Source organism: Megalobrama amblycephala, linkage group LG8, assembly GCF_018812025.1.
Source record: "Megalobrama amblycephala isolate DHTTF-2021 linkage group LG8, ASM1881202v1, whole genome shotgun sequence".
Taxonomy (NCBI): Eukaryota; Metazoa; Chordata; class Actinopteri; order Cypriniformes; family Xenocyprididae; genus Megalobrama; species Megalobrama amblycephala.
Window position 1 is genome coordinate 11,628,368 of NC_063051.1, and position 25,623 is coordinate 11,653,990.

The 25,623-nt window shown below is 36.1% G+C and overlaps 1 protein-coding gene across 4 annotated transcripts in view; it reads right to left on the reverse strand.

The window, feature by feature from the left end:
- Positions 1 to 25,623, reverse strand: part of negr1 (neuronal growth regulator 1) — a 142,327-nt gene that overhangs the window by 14,687 nt on the left and 102,017 nt on the right. The gene's annotated exons all lie outside the window — the stretch shown is intronic.

The following is a 25,623-nucleotide window of genomic DNA, read 5'->3' on the forward strand; positions in this document are numbered from 1 at the left end:
CCTCCCCATCCAGACAGTGGCTTCCTTGTGATAAGTCTGCTTTGGGTCTAAAGTGTGTAAATACAGTGAGAAAAGGGGTTATTGCGGTGGCTTTTGCAGCAATATGGCGGTCCCACAGACATATGAGTGAAGTTAGTACAGGTATTAAGAATGCAATGACATTTCGCACCAAAAAACAAATTGGCGGATTAACAGTCTAAAGATGGCATATCTTGAGATGCAAGAGCATCAATTTCCTCATTAATTTCGGATCAGTGAGTAATCAGTCATGCGCGTCTAAATCATAGTTATGCACTCTATCTAAAGCACATAAAACGCCTCGTATGATTATGAAGTGTACACGTATTATAATTCTGCATAATGATTGTAGAGGAACATCTTAAGACCACCGACAGAAGTTTCCACAAAGCCTTTATAAATGTCCTAGACTCCAATTAAAGCAAATGAGAGCTCTCCCCCTGTCCTCCATTGTGTATTTGTTTTGGTTGAATTAGTTAACATCTTAAGTTTTTTTAAGGCATAATGTTGTTGGTGTGACACAGCGCAGAATAAAAAGAAGGGCTGGCACCCTATAATCAGCTGCTAGTTCGAGTTCCACCATTCCTTTTAACTGGCACAAGACCCATCGTTAAGCTGCTTAATGAATTTCATCCTTCCATTCAACACCCTCCCTCATTGTGCCGCTCTTATGCTAGGATAAAACAAGTTACAGTTATAATAAGACTATTTCCACAGTTTCCATTATTACTGTATTATTATAAAAATGGATATTTTTGATTAGTCAATTCCTACATTTGAATTGAATTTGAGGTAGCAAACAGGAACTAGTAATGAAATTTTAATTAAAAAAAAAAAAAAAGTACACAAATGTTCAAAAGTTTGGGGTCAGTACTTTTTTTTTTCTTAATGAAATTATAACTTTAATTCAGCAAGGACACATTAAACTGAACAAAAATGACAGTAAAGACATTTGTAATTTTACAAAAATTTCTATTTTAAATACAGTAAATGTTCTTTTGATCTCCCTATTCATCAATGAATCCCAAATTATTAAGCAGCACAACTGTTTTTAACATTAATACTAACCCTAAATGTTTTTTGAGCATACCAGCATATTAGAATGATTTTTGAAAGATCATGGGACACTGAAGACTGGAGTAATGATGCTGAAAATTCAGCTTTATCGCCAGACTTTTTTTTTTTCCTAAAACATTAATAAAACTTACCGACCCTAAACTTTAGAACAGTGGTGCAGATAAATTGAAATTTAAAAATGTTTTCCCAATCTTAACTGAATCCCAATTAAGTCAAGAATTTAATCCCAATAAGAATCCCAATAAGTCAAATAGACAAAATGGAAAAAAAATTCAAGACAAACTTTGAATGTTGGATTGACAGCCTTGTTTTAAAGTTAACAGAAAAGTTTAAAAAGACTTTATATGGATTTATAGGCCTTTCAGACATATTTATGGACCAGGGTGGACCAAATGCCATTACGTTTAATTTTCTTTGAATTGTAATTTAGCAAATTCCACATCCAAATTCCATTTAACTTCCTGTGAAGCATGGCCAATTTCATTCAAATTCAAACTCATGAACTGAAAGGAGTTAATTCTTAAATTCTGAATTTTGCACAATCCTGATGGGCCTTAGCATCATTAATGTTTATTTATTATTTAATAAAATAAACCATATTTGACAAACATAAAGTCAACTGTTTTGATTTGTACTGTTGTGAAAATTCAGAATCATCACTCCCCAAAACAGCACTGTAGTACAACACTGGCAAATGAAACAGCAGTTTACATGATTAAATGAAAGCAATCATCTCATCGGCGGTTATGTGAGGGTGGCCATATCTCCAGGTAATCTGCACAGACGACGGCTGGCTGCAGCCCTACTCCCTGGAGGCTAGTCTTCTCTGGCTTCGAGAGAAGGGTTCAATGTCCTTGACCATCAATCAGTGGCCTATTGTTCCCTCTACTGCCTCCAGAGAAAGCCTCTCCACGCAGGCCTAAGCTTCTGCCGAGTCCTTGGCAAACTGGCATAAATCCCACATCTCCAATCTTGGATTTGACAAATATTCCCTTTAAGTCCTCTTTCAGTGTTTCTGCTCTCCATATGATAAACTACCTAATTCCCTGCCTCATAATAGAACAAACATGAAAAACGCTTTGTTTTCCTCGGCTTGCTTTCGCACAAACATTGAGCCGGCATCATTACTGCATTGAGTGTACTTGGAGGTTAGAAAACTTTGCTTGCTTTCAAATCTGCAATGAAACAGCATCCGAAGGAAAGCTTTATATATTCATTAGGGCTGTCAATTTAATACATTCATTCAGCACAACTAAGCAGCACATTATGAGTATGACCCTATTCACGCCAGTCTTGCTTTTTCAGGAAATATTTCATCAAGTATGTCAAATATGCTGTTATATAATCTGGTTAATTAAAATAAATTTTATTAATATCATGTACTAAAAAAACAACAATCGACTGACAGCCCTAATATTCATATACCTTGGTAATTATGTTGTACTGGAGTAAGTTAAAGAGTGCAATGCGCAAAAGTCATGGTGAAGTTCGTTCCTTATCCATGAAATCAGAATACTGCAATGAAACAGTATGAGAAAGAAATAAAGATTTCTTCTTTTATTCATTAGGGCTGTCAATTTAACACATTAATGTAGTATAATTAAGCAGCACAGAATGAGTATGGGGCTGTTCACACCGTTATTGAATTCAAAAACAGCTGGATGGAGTGCAAACAAAATGGAATAGAACACATGGGGTCTCGAGACGTGTATTCATATTGAATTAATTTTAACTTAACCAAAGACGTCGGTCTGAACAACAAGACATGACATGATGGAAAAAGATGCCAATCTGACTCGTGTATATAGACCAACGATTGAAAAACAGGATGGACAGAACATGCAAATATGGATTGCTGTGGACTGTAGGCTGATGTTCAATGATAAGGAAATGAAACAAACAATATACAGTAATCACTTCTAAAGTAATGTTGAATTACATTAGTTTAGAGTTTTTTTCAGCAAACACTGATATATGTGTTTATTCCAATTACACTGTTATATAATTTGATGAATTAATCAGAATATCATGCAATGGACCCTTCGCTAAGCCCCGCCCTCCTTAGTTACTGTTGCTACGCCTGTCAAGCTTTCGAGCCTGGCTAGTCATTTACAGTGCGTATGCACCGGTGTCAGACATTTTCAAGGAGATAATTAGTCATTTTTGGCGAACAGGTGAAATATCTGAGAGAGCAAGACAAAAGGGACTGCAGTATGCATTCGAGGGATATATCCACGACATAATATGCAACCGATTAGGAAATAATTTGATCAAAATTGAAGCTAAAGCTCCGAACGCGAGCAGCAGCCGCCTCATACGCTGACCATTCAAATGGGAAACACACAATTTGAGGAAAAGCTTTGTTCATCCACAGCAGGTTAAGTGAAATTTGTGAAAATAACATAATAATTATAAATCAAACAGCTTATCCATAAGTCTTGTGGAATAAATACATGACTTTAGCCTGACCACTTTGCAATGATAACATTCTCCCGCTTATAATTTTAGCACGCCAGGCTCTGTCTTGCCTTTAATCATATTATTTCATGTTCAAATATATGCATTATGAACAAAGAACCATCATTATTTCCAAGCAATGATGTGCTGAGTTAGCTAGGTAGTTACCCGGGCTTACTGCATATGCATACAACAATATTACATCATTGTTGTCATGATAAATAACACACAATTACTGTACTTGCATTATTGTTAAGGGTAGGTTTAGGGTTGGGGTAGGTGTAGATGTTAATAAAGCCATAAACCACGTTAATATCACGCTGGAAGCACAATCTGATAGGTAACGTTAGCATTTTTCAGATTTTGCTAACGTTACCCGCTGTTTCAATGGGAGGTAACGTTAACGTTAGTAAAATCTGACAGGGTAGCACAAATTGTCAGAACACCGGCACTTCTCCCCTTGGGTTTTAGGTTTCGAGAAGGAAAAAAAATTCCACCACCCCGTTTAAACTGTTAGGATACCGGGTATCAGATTAACACAATGCATAAACACAACGCTTCGGCATGTTCCCTCGCTCGAAAGCTTGACAGACCTCCCGTGCCTAGTAACGCTTGCTAAACCACGATTGGCCTGTGACGGTTTTCGGGCGTGGCTTAGCGAAGGGTCAATTCAGTTGTTTAAAATTTTTAATCACTCTAATATTCATATATGTTGGTATTTACGAGGTACTACAAAGAATGCCATGTCCATAAAACATAGTATTTAGTAGCATTTAGGGTGTACTCACTCACACTAGGCACGGTTGCCTTGAACCGAGCCCGAGCGCGATTGTCCCCCCTCCCCCGCTGGCCTGCACTCAGGCTGCGCTTAACGCTCCAGGCCGAAGCACGCTTACGTCATATACTATGCAACTTTTTGAATGGAAGAAAACAGGAAGAAATGCACTTTCGATAAGATACTGCCTAATATATAGGCTATTTATAAATTATGCCGCGCAGCGATATTTGATGAATGAGAACCGCGCTCGAGCCCAACCGAACCGCGCTCTGGCCCACCTCTTCCAAGTGGGCCAGGGTTGGCTAAACAAACCACGCCCGGGCACGGAATGGAGCGATCACACTTGTCAAACGAACCGGACTTTGGGGGTCAAACGTGCTCGGCCACGGCTCAGAGTGCCTAGTGTGAGTACACCCAGTGGAATTGCCTTTATTTGAAAGAAAGTGAAAGAAAGAAACAATAAAAAACTGTACAAAGAGTTTCTAACAATGAGTATAAATGATTTAGTGCATATAACAAAAACTCGGCGCCTGCAATTACAATGTGAACAGCAATTGACAGAACAAACACGTGGTGAACAAGCTGCCACTATGAGTCGAGATTGAATAGCACTTGGAGAAAGTCAAGTGTCTGTGTAACTGTTTGATCAGTTCTGAGTTAACCACCTTGCTACAACTTGGGGGTTGTTATTTTTCACACAAATGTTTATCATGTTTCTGCTGTGATAATGATAATGGGTTTGAAATCCCAAGAATGCATTATCATAAATAGAGCCTAACACTGTGTGATGGTCTGATGAGATAAAAATGAGCTAATTTCTGATTCTGTGCTGAGTAAAAGCTCATTTCAATATTGTACACAGAAGGAGTTCACCTGACATGCTGGTAGTGAATAAGACTCGACTGCGTCTCTGCCTGGCCTTGAGCTTCACCTGAACACCAACACAGCAGGAACACTTTTTGATACAAAACTGCGGCAGAGAACTCATAAACAACAAAAAGACATTTCATTTTGCTTCCCTTATGATGCACAGGTGGCAGTTACATAGTGGACTTTCTTAAAAAAGAGAGACATATTTTGTGTGATACCCATCTGCAGTCTAGTCACTTTTGAAATTCCACTAAACATTCTTTCCCCTCAAAGCACGTTTCATCCTCAGCCTTGCCTGTTCAGAGCGGGGAAGCGTGAAGTTATTGCCTGTAATTGACCCAATGTATCGATTGATCATTGTGCTGCATTTTAAACGCCACTATTTCCAGCACATAATTATGCCTAGTGGGTTTTGATTAGATCGCAGTGTGCTAAAGACGTCATCAGGCTCTTTGAGAATTCTCTGGAAAAACAAAAAGGAAACACATCTGTTGTGGAGTAAACATGGGAGACTCAGTGTCTTTGCCTCCATCAACAAGCATCCCATGGGTGGCGTAAATAATGAGTACCATGAATTGGAGCAGTAACACAAGGCTTCGTTGCTGAATCAGCCAGTGCTGGTATAATCTGGCCATTTGTCCATTCTTCCCCCTCCTCATCATGTAACTGGAGACGACTAATGAAAAAATCTGCAACTGTTTGAGATTCCCTGTAATGCATCTTCACTTCTCAATCATGCTGTGAGATCTGTATAGATATGCTACTTTTCCATAAGCTTTTCACCATTTTAGCTCCATGTTGGTGCTTTTCCTCTTCAGTTCACTCCACTCATTTTCTATAGGGTTCTATAGGTCTGGGAACAGGAATGGCCATGGCAGAAGCTATATATATATATATATATATATATATATATATATATATATACTTTTAGGTTTTCTTACCCCAAGACTCAACTACATGTAGTTTGTGCAATTCTCCAACTGTGATCCTTGGAGAGTCTTTGGCCACTCAAACTCTCCTCCTTACTGTGCATTAGGATGCTATAGACACGTCATCTTCCGGGCAGATTTGTAACATCTTTAGTTGATTTTAACTTCTTAATTATTGCCCTGATGGTGGAAATGGGGATTTTTCAATGCTTTAGCTATTTTCTTATAGCCACTTTCTATTTTGTGAAGCTCAACAATATTTTGCTGCACATCAGAAGTATATTCTGTGGTTTTACTCATTGTGATGGATCATTAAGGAAATTTGGACTTTGTGTTTCCTTATATTTATACTCATGTGGAACAGGAAGTCATGACTGGACAATGTCATGCTCCTAGTCACCCTGGTGTGCTAAATATGCATGGGAACATACTTCAGAGATAAGAATTTCTATGGGTGCCAATAATTGTGGCCAATATGCATTGGAGAAAAACATTTTTTTCATAATGTGAGTTTCCCCCCACTTTCAATTGTTTTACTTCAACGAAAGGTAAGAATTTTGTGAATTTTTTGAATGAAAGATCAAAAGGATAAACAATGCAGATTTATTTATGATGCTCATATTTACCAAGGGTGCCAATAATTCTGGAGTTGACTGTATTTTAGATATTATATATATATATATATATATATATATATATATATATATATATATATATATATATATATATATATATAAACACAGTTCTTTTGAACTTTTTATTCATCAAAGTATATTGAAAGAAGAAAATTGATGTATCATGGCTTCCATAAAAATATTAAGCAGCACAACTGTTTCCAACTCTAATAATAAGAAATGTTTCATGAGCATGATCTGAAGAATCACATGACACTTGAAGACTGGAGTAATGGCTGCTGAAATTGTAATAATATTTCACAATATTACTGTTTTTACTTTATTTTTGATCATATAAATACTGCCTTGGTGAGCATAAGAGACTTTCAAAAACATTAAAAAATCTTGCCGACCCCAAGCTTTTGAACAGTTTATACTCATGTCACTGCTTGACATTTCAACTACCATTTTACATAAAGAAGTTACTATTTTATATAAAAATAAAAGCAGCATAACTTTTAACGCAGCATTTAATATAGAATATAATTCCACCAAAGGTATATAATTTAATATGCAATATAAAAGCACAGTAAGCACAGTCATTCACTAAGCCCAGATAATAAATGTAGTTATGTTTTAAGGAGACTGAAGTTAACATATGCACTGTTGGTAGGGGATTCACTAATTATCACATGTACAAATTGTACATGTTTTAAACAGCAACAGCCACTTAATGCTATCTGTGATCATTGCTTTCTTATCATCAGATACTTCAAACTCCAACACATGCAATATGAGTCAATTACATGAGGATGAAACTCAGGACGCTATTGTGCACAGCCCCGGGAAAACACCAGTGTCCACCAGTGAGCTATATTCATTCAGCGCACTGGTTGTGTTATGCACGTCTAAGAGTGCAAAGATCACCTGCAGAATACTAAAAATCTATTTAATATATGAATTATTCCCTTCTATTCTTCTCCACCACTGAGGATGGTTTCTGCAAACAATTTTTACCGCTGCAAGGCTGGATGAGGAAATGGTGCTTTTAGCCACATAATGCAACAAACCATTATCACAGGCAAACAAACTGTATGCTCAAGATAAGCTAGAAGTTACATTATTTGCTGAACATTTGCCTAGTGGTTTTCTCGTGTTTTTATCGGACCATTAGAGTATTTAGAATCTGGAAGCTTTTGGGTCAGACGCTGTACCTCATGAAAGATGAAACGTGGTACCTTAAGAGTTCTCTATTTCTGATGCTGTTTGTTTTAATTCAAAATTCATGTAACTGAGCCTGTAGGCCATATTGATTGACAGGACTGCTAGCACCAGACAGTCTCTACAACAACTACAATGACTTTCACAAACAAGCACTTCCGCGCACACAAACCTTCAAATGTTATCATCGTCAAATCCAGTCTATCCTTTCTTCCATTGCTCTATCCTTTCAGGCACTCTGACACTATCTGTGGGACTTACAGCACTGCATAAATACCAAACTCCCCACAGTGACACATGCACTTTAGCTTGATATGGATGCTGTCAAGCTCCCATCGCTTCAGGCCAGGAAGTGCTTTATACCTTTGTGTTTGAGCCTTTCTGGAAGGGGTCAAAAATTATTGATCAGCCTTACTTGATGATTCCTGACAAATTAGGCTGGGATATTGACCCTATCTACGACCCCCTCTGGCAGCCGTGGTGCAAATTACATTGCAGTCCTGTCAGAAATACATCCACCGCTGGGAAAAATCAAGACTAGAGCCGGAGAAACAACACAGAGGCCCTTTACACTAGGCAATTCTGTGGGTGAAAGTAGCATTTAAGCTCGCAAGCTGTACATAAACCTTGCATGAAAGAAGGCTTAGAAAGAACTCAAATGTGTGTTAAGAATGATTCGTCGTGGATTATCACAGCCAAGGAGGTCTAAAAAAAGCTGGTGCTTAGCTAGTACATGGTCTTCTGGAAGTATGTGAACATAACATATAATAGTATATATATATACTGTATCTGTTTTAGTTCTTTCAGAATACACAGATGCTTATGACATCTACCAGCAGGGGCTGAGAGGGCCATGCAAACCAGACAAACCTTGACCCCTTGATCACAGCGACAAGTACCTTTAAGGCACTCCTTGTGCATTACATCAGATTCTCTTATGTGTAAAGTCATGAAATTCAGTGTTTTCCAGTATTCATCTCCTGGTCATATTCGTCTCAGAGTAGAGTGCTATTTCCACATTATGGAGCTGACAAAGCCCTTCGAATAAGTTATGTTCATGAATAAGATTTGTGGTGTTTGAGGTATTGTTAATCTCCAGGGAGCAGGCAAATTGCCTTCTGCCAAAAAGCTAATGATAAAATGTTCACAAGCATTTTTGAAAGTGTCAGTTTTCCCATCAAAATGAAAATCCAATTTTGTGGCGGTTCACTGTCAATTAATTTGCTCTTTCAAAACATAGAAATGTAAACCTACTAGGTATTCTACGTTTCTCTTGTCAGACTGTCAGACTATTGTGTACAATTCAAAAATTCTGTCATCCTGTCTTTAAAAAAAAAAGAAAAAGGTATTCTGTTTATTTCCATGGCGGTAACTCTTTATACAGATGCTTCAAAATTGACTTTGTCAACTTTTCGTGTCTCTGTATTTGACATAAGGTATATATTGTTGGTGGTAACAGCATAAATAATTAGAAAAATAAATAGTATGACTCAAACCACAAATACCACTATACCATAGTCAAGAAATATTATAAATCTTCCTGTAACATCAGTCTTTCTTAACATGAAAACGATATGAGGTCAACACACACTCACACACAGTGTATAATTATAGTAATACCATTAAAAATACCAATGCTACATATATTGTACATATACAATTTGTACATTTACAGCGTACAAAGATTGTTAAATTATTTATTCAATGCAAACCAATATTGAAATTAGAAATTATTCATTGTCTACAAAAAGACAATCGGAAGAAAAAAAGTGAGGTACTTTCACAGATCTTATCTTATGATTAAAATCTTTTCTTGAGCTGTAAAATAACATTGACTATATATCTAATCATTTATCCTGCAGAATAAAACACCAAATCACACACTCTCTACAGACAAAAAAACTAAACCGTAAAAATTCATTCCAAAATATAACTTAAAGCACTTCAAGTCTGTCTTCATTTCATCATTATTATTTTTTTCTGGTCAAGAGAAATTCAGCTAACTGACAATTAGGTCTCTCTTTGGTGTTATTTGTAGCATGGCCATGAAGTAAAACTCACATAATAGTTTCATACTCTTGCTCCGTCGCTGAGAGAGTGCATGAACGTGGAATCCAAACAAACCCACCTCCCACAGGGTCCTTCATTAAAGACAAATGGAAAGAAACCGATACAAGACAAAAACAAATTATGCTCTTCTCTCAAGATGATTGAAAAATCCAATTATAGTTATTTGAATAACTATGATTGAGATTAACCCTTGGAGGACCCAAAAGGAACCAAAAGTGTAAATGCGGCTGCAGTCAAAATGCCACGCTCTTTGTATCGATAGATTGCGAGTTTATACTGGCACCAAACAATATCTGATATCTGCTTGTAAAATAGTCTCTTAAACGAAACTGTTTTTCCTCTTCTTTCCCCAGACAGTGAGCGACACCTCCGCCTCAGTGCTCCAAAAGACCTGCTATTCATCCAAAGAATAAACCCACTTCAATCATCCAAATGTCAACAAAGAAAAGAAAGGACACACTATCAAAAACTAATCTCATGGAAAACATGTACAGCCGTTAGAAATAAACAACCCTGGGTAGCAAACATATCTCTGGGAATAATAATAAAAAAGTCCCCCCACAAGAACCTCAAAACACACTTTGGTGAGGGAAGTCAAGGTTTTAATACTCCTCTGTTTCACTTTGACGAGAGACAAACACCGGGGTAACGCTGTAACGCTCAAAAGGTTCTGTGACAGTAAAACACTATAAAAATGAAAGCAAAGCAAACTCACTAATCCTCTTTTCTCAAAGCAGCTCAGACAAAAGTGTCTGCCAATTCCTCGCATACAAATTAGTGTTGTCAGTGTGGACAGGATGTAAGACGGGACTTATTAATGTCGATTGTTTGACTAGTCTCATTCTGGCGGGATCCTCAAAAAAAGTGTTTGGAACTTCGGCGGCAACATGGTCTTGGGAATCGCACCTTAAGATCTCCTGTCATAGAGATCACTCTGCTTACTGACCTTAATCTTTCGCACAGCACAGAAAGAGAAAATGACATGTCCCAAGGAGATTTTTACATGCAAGCGTGTAGTCTTGATGTTATCTGAGGTGTTTAGAAAATGAAAATGTTGAACCCTTGGGAGTGCAGAGGCCTCGAGGCATATTTCTTAATTTGAAGTAAAAAAAAAAGAAAAATATGTTTCGAGCTTATGATGATGGAGTGCATGATATCTGTGATTAAAGAGATCTGATTAAAGAAGCACCCATTCCATCTGATGGAAAGAGAGAGAGAAAGAGCTAGAGGTGATTGGTTTGATGAAGAAATTAGATCAGTAACTGCAGTGATGAAACTTATAAGACAAAACATCTTACAATATTTGTTACTTCAGCGTAATATCATTTACAGGTTGAAGATCCTCATTTGTAGAGTTGCAGAAATACTTACTGGTTACCAAAACATTTCCCACATGTATGCCATTGGTCAGTTAAACAGTCAGCCACGCCCTAAACTCACAACATTGGTTGAGCCAGTGTTGCTGTTGACAGGCTGCTCAAACAAGCAGAGCAATGTTTTGATAACAAGGATTCAAGGAAATCAGCCGATAAATGGCTTACTTATAGCTGTCTCTGCATATTAAGCAGGGACAGGAGAAAGTATTTTAACATCAAAAGAATTACACGTATCTCCTTTTAAATGGGAACAGCTGCCTAAAAAATTACATTAACTTTCGTAATCATGTTAAACAAAAAAAAGCATTTGTGCCTGGCTGTGCTCATGACATTTAAAAGCAGTTGTGCTCACAGAAAAGTACATTTGTACATTATGTACAAATGCCATTCCAGCTATATCTCAATCCATTTCTCTGTATAAAAATAAAAAGGCGTACATAAATGTCTTAACTTGTTTTAAAAAGCCCAAAGTACTTTAGTGTTGACACCCATCCAATCGCCTCCAAAATAAAAGTTTGTATTTACATAATATGTGTGTGTACTGTGTAAAATTATGTATATACAAATACACACACATGTATATATTTAAGAAAATTTGTTATATTTATATACAATATAAATTATATATATAAAAATATATGAAATATATTATATATTAAAATATAATGAAATATAAATATATACAGTATATACACAGTTCAGGCATAACATTATGACCACCTTCCTAATATATGCCAAAACAGCCCTGACCCATCAAGGCATGGACTCCACTAGACCCCTGAAGGTGTGCTGTGGTATCTGGCACCAAGATGTTAGCAGCAGATCCTTTAAGTTGTGTGTGTTACGAGGTGGAGCCTCCATGGATCGGGCTTGTTTGTTGAGCACATCCCATAGATGTTAGATTGGATTGAGATCTGGGGAATTTGGAGGCCAAGTCAACACCTCAAACTCATTGTTGCTCTCCTCAAACCATTCCTGAACCATTTTTGCTTTGTGGCAGGGCGCCTTATCCTGCTGAAAGAGGCCACAGCCACCAGGGAATACCGTTTCCATGAAAGGGTGTACATGGTCTGCAAAAACGCTTAGGTAGGTGGTACATGTCAAAGTAACATCCACATGGATGGCAGGACCCAAGGTTTCCCAGCAGAACATTGCCCAAAGCATCACACTGCCATCGTGGCTAGCTTTCTTCCCATAGTTCATCCTGGTGCCATGTGTTCCCCAGGTAAGCAACGCACACGCACCTGGCCATTCATCAGACTAGGCCACCTTCTTCCATTGCTCCGTGGTCCAGTTCTGATGCTCGAGTGTCCACTGCTGGTGCTTTTGGTGGTGGACAGGGGTCAGCATAGGCACCCAGACTGGTCTACAGCTTTACAGCCCCATACGCAACAAACTGTGATGCACTGACACGATTAGCTCGTCTGTTGGATCGGACCACACGGGCCAGTCTTCGCTCCCCACGTGCATCAGTGAGCCTTGGCCGCCCATGACCCTGTCGCCGGTTCACCACTGTTCCTTCCTTGGACCACTTTTGATAGATACTGACCACTGCAGACTGGGAACACCCCACAAGAGCTGCAGTTTTGGAGATGCTCTGACTAGGTTGTCTAGCCATCACAATTCGACCCTTGTCAAACTCACTCAAATCCTTACGCTTGTCCATTTTTCCTGTTTCTAACACATCAACTTTGAGGACAAAATGTTCACTTGCTGCCTAATATTCCACCAACTAACAGGTGCCGTGATGAAGAGATAATCAGTGTTATATAAGAGATAATCAGGTCACTTTACCTGTCAGTGATCATAATGTTATGCCTGATCGGTGTACATGCAAATATTTCTGAAATATACACATGTATGTGTGTGTATATGTTATATAAAAACAAACTTTTATTTTGGATGCGATTAATCGTGATTAATCATTTGAGCCCGAGCGTCAATTAAAATGCACTGTAGACATACCCTTGCATATGCATAAAAACAGAAGTATACTTTAACCCCCCCTCCCCCCACACCCAAAAAAATCCCCCAGTTCAACCAAAAATTAAATGTACTCATTTGACTTTCTTTCCTCTTATGTCTTGAGGAACGAACTGAAAAAAAAAAAAAAAAAAAAAAAAAAAAAAAAAAAAATTGTTTTCTAATGTTTAGGTCATTGAATAATTATTTTCCCGTTTCTCATTGTAAAGCTGCTTTGAAACAATCTGTATTTTCTACAGAAACAGGTGACTTGACTTTATGTCCAATGAAGAAAGAAATTTATACAGGTTTTGAGGGTGAGTATAATAATGGAAGAAGTTTCAATTATGGGTGAACTATTGCTTTAACTAAATCTATTCTGGGCACAACATGGCTGTAAAGCATGTCTTAATAAGGCTTGTTTATGGTTCAGGTAAAGTGAACAGGATTTCAGTTTTGCGATGGTGAGTGAGCAGGGAAGGCTGGGTGTGGGGGGCAGCTGGTAGAGAGACAAAATGAAAGACTGAATGAGAGAGAGAGATGGGGAAAAGGTGAAGAGTGACAGAGGTTTTGCTACATTCAGGTGAGAGCACAACCTGCCTCACTGGGCTTCAGAGATAATTGGATGGCAGAATAAGAAGAAAAAAAAAACATCTAGCCAGAGATTATTCCAGAGGAGAGTGAGATTCTCATACTATAATGACAGGAAAGAAGTTTGACTTTAATAAGACTGTAACAGTCTGTGTAATGAAAGTATATGCAGTCTGGAATATTTTAATGCAAGTCATGTCAGTGAAGAATGATCTAGATCTAGCTAGTATATTACATATATCACTTCTTTGTGATAAATCATCTTTGCTTTACCAAAACGCCTCATTAGTAACATTAGAAATAAACAAATGTCACAGTTTGGCTGAACAGCAGCTTATTTGCAATAAACTTGCATTTTACCTTCACATAAATTTTTCCATAATTCTCAGAAGCTGGCTTGCGAACTGCTGTGTTTTTTTGTTTTGTTACCGCATCTAAAAAAGATTTTTCTTTTTTTACTGGCTGCAGGCACACAATTGTGTATTTCCAAAAACGAAGTGACTTTTTCATGGATTTTCATTGAGGTCAGTTTAGAGTTTCCTTTCAATCAAATGCTCTTCATCGCTTTAGCTGCCATTTTCCATGCACTGAAACGGTCATTTAATGAGCCCCTGTGAGAAGCAGATGCGACTGTAGTAAGGAGGACAATAGCTTTATGATGCAACTTTACCGTTTCATCATTCTGAGGCAAAATTCAATCCTTCAAACATGTAAATAATTTAGGAAATATATTCTTATAAATACAAGCCCTGAGGTTCAGAGGCCATCTGAGACATAGCAAGATAACAAGAGCACTGTTGGCGTGACAACTTGAAAGTCTGAATTAATCTGTTTGGCTACAAGTTGCTCCGCTAACCTCACTAACATAAGAATTGTTTATCCACAACCTTAAAATAGCTACAAGCATTTTTTCTCTGAGAACAGCATTGCCATTAGTGGCTAAAGAAATAATCTTTTGCATAAAAGCAAGTTTGTTCTTATAGTTAAAAAGCTTTGATCGGTAAATCCGGGCTGTGTTTAGATGGCTGAACAAAAAACGCTTTCTGGCAAGAATGACAGGAGCGATTATGCATCTTCACAGCCTAACTACTGTATCATCAACAAAGAGCTATCCACTGACACTATCATTCTCATGTCATAAAAAACATTCCACACATATTGTAAACTGTGTCAGTGAGAAACAGATTGAGAGTTATTGACTCATCAGGGGTTTTTGCACTCCATAAAAAAAAGAAAAGAAAAAGAAAAATGTAAAATACTCTCCAAGTGAGATCCATTAGTTTGCGGCTTGAAATCACGCTGAAAGAACATTATTTCCCCCTTCAGCTTAGCCACATGAAAGAGCAATGAAAACCAACTTTCTAATGACACTCCCTATGACATTATCATTTAAAGACAATCCCATGTGCATCTTAAATTAGTAGGCCATCGTTAGTATGAATTTGAATAACGTTCAAATGTCGAAAAGGAAGGAACACAGACCATGGCCTTTTGCTGTAGGCATGTGGTACAATAATGAGCGTTTCTTCAACTTTAGGCACTTTCATGTACCAGAGGTTTTTTCTTAAAACAAACAGATTTCAGCTTTTCCATTTGTTATAAGGAACACTAAAATGTGGACAAATATTTTCCATATATTCATCACTTATTTCTTTCAATGTTCAAATCCATAATAAAAACATAAATAATTACATTTTAAAACAGCACTAACTTAAATTAAGTGAAATAAACAAAGCATTTCAAATCATTATGCTAAAATAATTTAAACTATGACTGTCCCTTAGCCAGTGAATCACTGGTACCACTAATTAACCAACTAATTAATAATAATAATAATAATAATAATAATAATAATAATAATAATAATATATATATATATATATATATATATATATATATATATATATATATATATATATATATATATATATATATATATATATATATATATATATATATATATATATATATATATATATATATATATATATATATATATATATATATATATATATATATATATATATACACACACAAACTAGTACCATTCAAAAGTTTGGGATTGGTAAGATTTTTAATATTTTTAAAAGAAGTTTTGTCTGCTCATCAAGATTGCATTTATTTAATTAAAAATACAGTAAAAACAGTAATATTGTGAAATAATAATTAAATAAATGCAGCCTTGGTGAGCAGACAAAGCTTCTTTATAAAACATTAAAAATGTTACCGATCCCAAACTTTTGAACGGTAGTGTATATATATATATATATATATATATATATATATATATATATATAGTAGTAGTGCATATATATATATGCATATATATGTATATGTACACATACACATGTAGTAGTAAGTATATATATATATATATATATATATATATATATATATATATATATATATATATATATATATACACACAGTATATATACTAGTACACCCATGTCTGTCTGTGTATGTGGCATTATGTATTTACACAGACAGAAAGGACGATAGGTAATATTCAAGACGTGACTGAAATGGGACTGATAAGATAAAAGATTTTCTTTGAGATCAAGAGCAGAGAGGAAGGGAGGGAGGAGAATTAACATATAAGAAAGCAAGGAGATGGGAACAAGCATGTCAAAACAAAGGAAGTTCCATGCAACATCTTGTCAATCCTGAGCAAGTGCTCACATATACATTTTTTTTAAACAAGACCTTCCAAACATGCAATGTTCAGATATTACAGTCTAAATGGATATATGTGAGATTTGATTTCACTGCAAAATTACCTCTGCTGACTTTTTATTGCAAAACTTTTGCATTTATACCTGAACATTAACCTGCTCATCCTCTGCACCTAGCCACTTGTTTGGGCCTTGATGCTTTTGTGCAGAGCTGGTGCTAGTATGTGTGGGGGGAAGGGAGAGAGAAGCTACGGATACCATTTAATGGACAGCCCAGTGAAGGAGCCCCAGAGTGGGTGAGATAATCAGGCCGAGAGTGCATGTAGGAGAAGCACAGATAATTGAGCGTAGGAGAGGGAGAGAGATGGAAAGGTGGGGGTGATTCAGTATAGGAGAATGGACTGGAAGCGAGTGATCCTTTGCTATTGCCCATTTATGGTGGAACATGACATCTCAGAGAGGGTACAGAGCTCAAGGCTAAAGATTAATCTTCACAAGAGGAAGAGTGCATTTTTGCCCCTGGTAGAAGATTTTAGCCCATGAAAAATGCATGTTTTCGTTTTTGTGTTTAGTGTAGGTAGGAAAAAAACACCAGCTCTGGCTCACAGAAGCCTGAATACTTTGGCGAGGACAGTTCCGTTGAGTTTATGTGTGCTTAGATGCTAATTTATGCATGTGGAAAATGATGAAAGCAACATTAGTGGCAAAACAACACACACATAACCAGAGTCTTTTAACACACCTGGCAATGGAAGCAACTGGATCTTTTCTATTAATATACAGGAATATTTTTGTCTGTAATCAAGGTTTTTTTTTTTTTTAGTTTTTTTTAGTTTTTTTTCTTTGCATATTTGTGACAAACAGAATTAAATTGTCAGCCCCACAGAAAAAAATAAAAAAATTAACATTTTACCTTAACTTGTGAATGTGAGCTCGTAGTCTGTATTGAATGTGATGCAATAAAATCTGTGTACCGTGAAATAATAGCAAAAACCGTCTTTCTATTGAGATGTTCTTGTGAGCTGCACATAAAAACATACATACAACACTCCTGACCAGTGCAGTCCAATTCCCAAACTAATGATGAGTCAGTTCTCTGGATGAATAGCTGAGTTATGATGAGTAGATGAGTTACTGCTTTGAATCAGTCTGACAGATCCTTCACTGAATCAAATCACTCAGATTGAACATCTGACTCACTTAACTGCATTATTTTGAAGTCATTAACAAAATGAAGAGGGTTTTAAGGAATCTATCTATCTATCTATCTATCTATATAATCTATGATTTCTTTTGCTATGGCTCTGATGATTTATGGGGTGTTCACACTTGTAGTTTGGTTCTCTTGGTTGTTTTGTTCTGGATCAAAAAATAAATGCACACACACAAATGTCTGCTGCAAGAAGAGTGTAATGTATTGAACTGTAATGGGCAATGTAGCTTCTATGCTGAGAAAAAAAAGGTATGCTTGAGCATTCTGTCCTTTTTAGGGTCATATCTCATGACATCATGTCCTGTTTTCAGTTCATTTAGATGTCTTTGGTCCGTGTTGTGTTCATATTTCAGTTGAACCACACCAGAGTTCATTTGGGAGTGGACCGAGACCCACCTTTTCAGCAGTCTCTGTCTGCTTATTTGGTGTGCAGCAGGGTTCGGCTGACAGCATTTACACAAATTAATTGCAAAACAGAGCAATCACACCAGAGTTTCTTTTAATAAAACCAAATCTGCCAAGTGTGAGCACACTGTGTACTAAATGCTGATGAAACAACTTTCCATCTCAATGTAAAACATGCAAAACACAAACGTTGTATGTGGCAAGCAGGGTGGGGCCAAGAGCCGTGGGAACGGAGCAAGGCAAGTGGTGTGAGTGTTAATGAGCGTCACCTTTGCACCACACTGGTCTGTGAGTCCCACGGAGGAGCGCCAGGAAGAATAAAAAGAGGAATGCAAGATGAGAGAGGACCAGGCCTGGGAAACTTATGTTGTGTTTTATTATGTTTATATGCGGCAGTCATCCATGAGGGGCTGCCGCTTTACTTTTGTTTTGTTGTTTGTTTATTTTCTCATTAAAGTTATGTTAGCCGGTTTCTGCCTCCTTTTTCCTTAAGCCTTTAACATTGTTACATTGTGATTCTAAAAAATAGTTTGTCATATTTTTGTTTTGGTGGCCAAACCTGTGTGAACTTCCCTAAAGTTATATAGCAGATATATAATTCATCACATTAACTATGGACAAAGTGCCCAAATATATATTAACATTTTTATTTTAAACTTTATGAATTATCTAATTAAAATTGTAAAAATTATTATATGTCAATTTCTCTCTCTCTCTCTCTCTCTCTCTTTCTCTCGCTCTCTCTCTCTCTCTCTATATATATATATATATATATATATATGAAGAGTTTGATTCCAAAACGCGATAAACGCCATTTTCAAAAAATTGAGTTTCCGCCAAAATCAGTATTGTATCTGGTTGGTATTGAAAAGTCATTTATTAATTTTGCGCAAAATGCGATATCCGTCGTGTTATTCTGTCATGTTTTCTCCCTTTCTTCCCAAAACGCGACAAACGCCAGTCTCCTTTTTCTGCAGAACGTGATATATCCGCTCTCAACCAATCACAGCGCACCATTCCACGCACTGTAAACATTAAAGGCTTATTTAAAAGCCGTTTTTAATACCAATGTACGCGGAAAAAAAGTGTGTTTATTTAACCGTGCGGTGGCGCCAGATACTCTTTAATCGGTAATGACAAATAATTCATAACATTAACAAGATGACCATTTTGGGAGCGACGGTTGAATGTATTTTTAGTAAAATGGCTGAATATAAGATAAATACTGGCAAAGTTTAGACTCTGTCATATATGTGAATCAACTTACTTTGTTGTGTATTTTCAATTTGAAAAATAACTTTTATATTGACGAATTAATTGCATTTTGAAAAAAAAAAGTGTCATGGATTTATTGCATTTTGGGAAAAAAAATAATACGTTTTTATAATAAACTTTTTAAAATCAAAATGTAGATTTGAATTTTTAACTTTTTTATATCCAAAACATGCTATCTGAAAGTTTGAAACAGAAAATAGGGGTTTTCATCTTGCCACTTACTTGGTAAAGAAAACACCTTTTTACTCAAAATAATCAAAATGGAGTTATTGCGTTTTGGAACCAAACTCTTCATATATATATATATATATATATATATATATATATATATATATACATACACATACACAAAGACATTTTAGTAGACATTTTTTAGTAGACATTTTGTTTCGGTGGCATAATATGAGGAATATTTCACATAATGTGTTTCCACATAGGGATCTGGAGAAGAATTTTTTTTTTTGAAGGCCAATTTTTTTTTACTTGCAATTGGCGCTTGCTAAGTGTTAATTTGGAACCCTGCAAAGCTGAATACTTGGGCATATCTCTAGTTAGTGATAAAATTAATGTGCAATATGTAAATTTATATTTATACATGATACCTGTACAAGTCCATCTGTGTGATATGCAAATTCAGTATTTTTAACTTTTATTTGACATTTCTATATCTTTATATTCATACTAGCTCTACAGATACCCATCTGCTCTACGCATACTCATTCTCTGCTTCACATACCTATATATAGCAACTCTCTGTAGACATACCACTCATATTAATATAATCTTGCTTGTATTACTCTGTAAATATATTTTTTTTCTGTTAACCAGCCTGCAAGTACTTAAAGCTTCTGTTATCAATTCAAATTCCTTGTGTGGAGGAACTTCAACCAAAACTCATTCTGATTCTGATTCTAAAACATGCATATATATAAAATAATAAAATAATTAAGGCTGAGAGACATCGATTTTACAAGGAATCGTCCACAGAGTATTGCAGGGTTCATCCTTTGGTGCATAAGCACTAAAAAGAGAGCAACGTAGTGAAACACAACAGAAGGCTTTTCTGTGATGTACAATTAAACCGATTCACTGTATGCCCCTGAATGCGAGATCAAAGCAGAGCGCATCAGTATGCAGAACAGGGTGCAGTATTGATTTTTGAGCTATTCCGAGGGCTCATGTAAACACAGGATCATTTAGACTGGGGATGTCTTCCACAAAAGCACACATGAGACTCCAGTTGAACCATATTGAATACAAGCATTATTGCACTAGCCATGCCTGTTTAGAATCTAGAGGTCAAGAAAGATTTATGACATGCCACGCGCTTATCATCCACAACCAGAAATGGTGCCGTTTTTTCATAACACGAAGCAAAATGAAGGTCAGGTAGCACCACATCACGTCTATACGAGAGGTCTCTCCCTCCGTTGATCTCAGCCTTCCTGATGCAGCATAAATCTGATAAGTGCACCTGAAAGAATCGCTAAACAGGATTATTCCCCGATAGGCCACTATGCCCCATGCGGTCCATTCTGAGAGAGTTCACGGAGTGCCAGGAGACCACAAGCCTGAAGGATTAAACAAATAAAAAAGACGAATATGTTGAACGACAGCTAGGTAAGCAAAAAAAATCTGAACTCATTAATATTGAACTTTGGAGGAACAAGGTGAATTTTAATACCAAATATAATACCAAATTCCACGACAAGCCTGAAGCATGCTGTGCCCTTCATGTGGGACGTACCAGGTCCAACCATTACACTTCATTTTTAATTGGAATACTTCTATACTACTACTATATATACTAATATATATATAGTCTCTTTTGTACACTAAGACTGCATTATGTGATCAAAAATACTGCATAAAAAAGTAATATTGTACAGTAATAACTGTTTTCTATTCTGTTTTCCATTGCTGACAGCATAAAATGGGAAGGGGTTTTAACACCCTTTCATTGTCAATTGTCAGCTAGACACCTGTGTAATGAATAATTAGACTCACCTGTGGTTGAATTCTTGTTAAATTAGACATTTGTAGTGTAAAATTTAGCTTTGCTCCAGAGACTTTCAGTGGGGTGTACTCAATTTTGCATCACCCTAATTTGAGTAAAACTGAAAATTTTGTTCTCTAAGTTATGTTATTAACCTTACTTTCATGTTATAAGTTAAACAGATGTTATATAAAACTTAGTCTTGTCAACATTTAGGAAATTGTTTTTGTGTTCATTGAGATATTGTTTAAAATGTTACTTTTCAAAAGGGGGTGTACTCATTTACGCTGAGCACTGTATATATGTATGTATATATATTTTGTGAAAAATCCTGTAGTGAAAAAGTGAAAAACAAATGATAACATCCTTAGACTGAAATGACTGACGAACTTGACAAACCTGATGACACTCTGGACTAGATTCTCATTAAAGTATTATATCAGAGTGACAATGATAATTATTAATTTCTTACAAAAATAATTGACACATGGGAGTAAATTATGTGATGCTGGACAATTAGTATTGAGTGAAGGAGTTGCCCCAACATGTCATCTTTTATAGCACATTATCAATTCAACATTTTTGACAGCACTTACCAATGTAATTAAAACATGCTAAAGGGACAGATCATTCACAAATTAAAATACTTTCATCATCAACTCACACCCTCAAAAAATACCAATAAGTACCATGTCAATCATGTGCTGCATTCCAAATCCTTTAGAGCCATAAATGATAGCTTTGTATAAGGAACAAATCGAAATGTAAATGTTATATACTGATAATCATAGTACTTTTTGTCCTTTTGTCCAGTAGACACTGGTCGTCATCCACTTTTGTATGGAAAAGTTGTCTGAAAAGAAACCACTTATTTTTTGTTTTATAACTCATTTTGTATTCCACAGAAATATATCATTCGTGTAACACGAGGATGAGTAGATGATGGCAAAATGTTTTAATGGCTGTAAGTGAAAGTCTCATTTAAAGAGTTCTAGGCAAGTCTGGCACACTATAAAACACTACAAGAGGAGATTCCACATGTGTGGGACCTCGCCACACAAAAATAGTGCATTTCTGCAAGGCATAGATAAAACGGGAGGATAAATGACTTGGATTTTAGTGCTTAAGAGGCATTTTTTCAGTTAAGAAAAAGTCTTTAGAAAGTTTAAGAGTATTAAAGTAAGTAAATAAATAAAAAAGTAGATTAATTTTAGCTCAAGAGGCCTAGATGCATGAAATTATACACTACAGTACCGTTATACACTTTATATTCATCAGAAAATCCTGAAGAAAAAAACAAAACAAAAAACTTTTAAAACTTTTTTTTCCTGCATGGCACCAAATAACTATTAACATTATTTCTGAAGGATCAGATGAGTAATGTCTGCTGACAATTCAGCTTTGCCATTAGCAATAATAAATTAAATTTTAAAATATATTAAAAAAGAAAACAGTTATTTTAAATTGTAATAATATTTCACGATATTACTGTTTTTACTGTATTTTTTATTAAATAAATTCAGCCTTGGTAAGCATAAAAGACTTCTTTCAAAAACATTAATATAATCATACTGACCCCAAACTTTTGAATGGTAGTGTATAAAACTGCTTTTGACACTTCAACTATTCCATTTCTTTGTTTTTTTGTAAAAAAGAAAAAGAAATAGGACGATATCTCTGCCATAAAATAGCCAAGATATTTTTCATTGATTGACTGGATGATTAGCTGGTCAAGCAAGTTAAGAAACTTTTTGAGGACACTAAAACACCAGTATCTCATGCTAAACTCTTTGACAATGCCTATAACAGCAGCACAACCAGAAATAAAATGGCACAGTGCATTTATTTTGAAAACACAGCCCTGACATACAAATGCAGGCATGGACAACTAAAAATAAAACCTAAATATGGATAAGAAAAATATTATATCTTCACAATTTCATAACAGAACACATTTGAGGTAAACAACCTAATTATAACCATTTCCATTCTAAGCAAGCACATGTCCATAGGCAATAACTCTCTCTCTCTCACGGTGATGCTCATTTTGGTCAAAAAGGCACAGTGTTTGCAATAATAATCAGTATTCATGCACCATGCATGCTTGGCATATGTTCTGCCATATGCTTGGAATCCACTGCAAGGATTCGGTACGCAGCGTTGTAACAGTTCACAAGAAAAATACTGACAACACTATTCCATCACGTTTGCCAGATTAGTTCACATTGGAGATAAAATGTGAACGTTTCATTCGTGATGCTGAAAAGAAGTATCTTGATCTGCTGACAGCGGTAATTGCTTTGTTTTGTAGACACAAAAAATTAGGGATGTAAGTCTCAGAGGAAGAAAAAAAAGCAATGTCAAACTAATGACATCCAACTAATAACCTCATTTGTTGATATGGTGAATGAGACAGTTGGGCAGGATATCAGAGCTATAGTTATGCTCTTAAACATGATTAAGCCCTGTAACTAAGCTCATTTGGAGGTATGAAGAATAGGATCATGAGAAGACAATTGAATGTGGACAAAGTGTCAAATTGAGATCCTCAAAAAGCTCTCTGTGAAAAGATTATTTTCGAAATATTTCACTTTGGATTTCTTTTTTGTAAAAGTCACATCACAAAAGTCCATTTGTGGACCAAGTACCATCCAGGAATCAGGCAGTGGCGTAGCGGACGGGCACGCACTGCAGGGGCGCCCCCGCGATAACACGGGTTGCGTCAACAGACGATGATCATGTATCATGTATTGTAAAAAAGCATCAAATACTGGCAAGATGATTTGGCATTTCCAATTAATGTAGGCATTCTTCTAGTCTATTATTATTACGCTACTATTAGGTTAGGCTATTAGCTATTAAAATGTTTTAAACTTTTTTTTAGGTCTATTATACAATGAATTATAGACCTATAATTAAAATTATTAACAGTCTGTAATATTTCCTAACACTGAATGCAGTCATCAACGAAAATTAAGAGCTAGCCTACTTCAAGCACCAACTTTAAAAAAACAACGTTTAACACGAAATACTATTATTCTCATTTGTTTCACTATATGTATGAACCAAAAGAGAAATAATGGAATAAATTACATACCATTATCAGCATATTATGTTGAAATTCGTCTCTGAGAGAATATGCTCCGTTAGTGCAGCGTCAGGCAGCTCCATCACTTTTTACTTTCACTTTGAATAGCCTACTGACTGAGCTTTTAAGCTTTTACCGGCATAACTCTTGCGCAAAGTTTGCACGTTGCTTCTTGAATGATATCCATTGGCTCCCCTCCCCTTAAAATGGAAAGATTTACAATATTGTAACATATCCCCCCACCCCACCCCTAGCGCGGATTTGCGCTACGCCACTGGAATCAGGTTATAATTATATACTGTATATACACCTATAGGTTACATCAATGTACAGAAACAAAAAGTCCAATCATTTAAGGTCACACTTTCTCTAAAGAACAACTTCAGTACAATCTATGTGACAAAACATCAAGGGAAACATAAATCATAACTTCAGTCTTGCCGCCTGGGCTCTCAATATTTTTTTAAATGAAGCACACTCTATTTCACTAAATAAATCTTGTATGAATCCCAATAGCACAAATGCTTCATAAATCTCACTTTGTGTGGAAGCTGTCTGAACTATTTCTCAGAATGGTTACCGATAAGAGACAGGTTGGTTTTCAGTGGAATCAAAAGCATGTCTGAATGTAGCTGCTATTTCAGCCAACATGCAGAGAAAAACAAAAGTGTTGGCGGTGTGTTTGGAGAAAAGCGCATACTGTGTGTGAACTAGGGATTGATTTTCACAGTCAATTATAGCCATTTTTAGAGCAGTTGTAAATGTGTAAAGAAAGGCCAAAATGTTTCAAAATGATGCAAAAGAACTATGAATAGGTATTGACAAGCATCTGGTCAGGAAAGATCTAACATCTCCTCCTGTTTCCATTCCATTCAAGTATGAAATATCTCACACATACAAAGTAAAGAATGGATTTAATAGCTATTGAGCAATGATTTAATTTTATACACATACAGGGAAGACTGGGGCTAATAGTCACACTTTTTACATGAGGGTGGGTCCATTTTT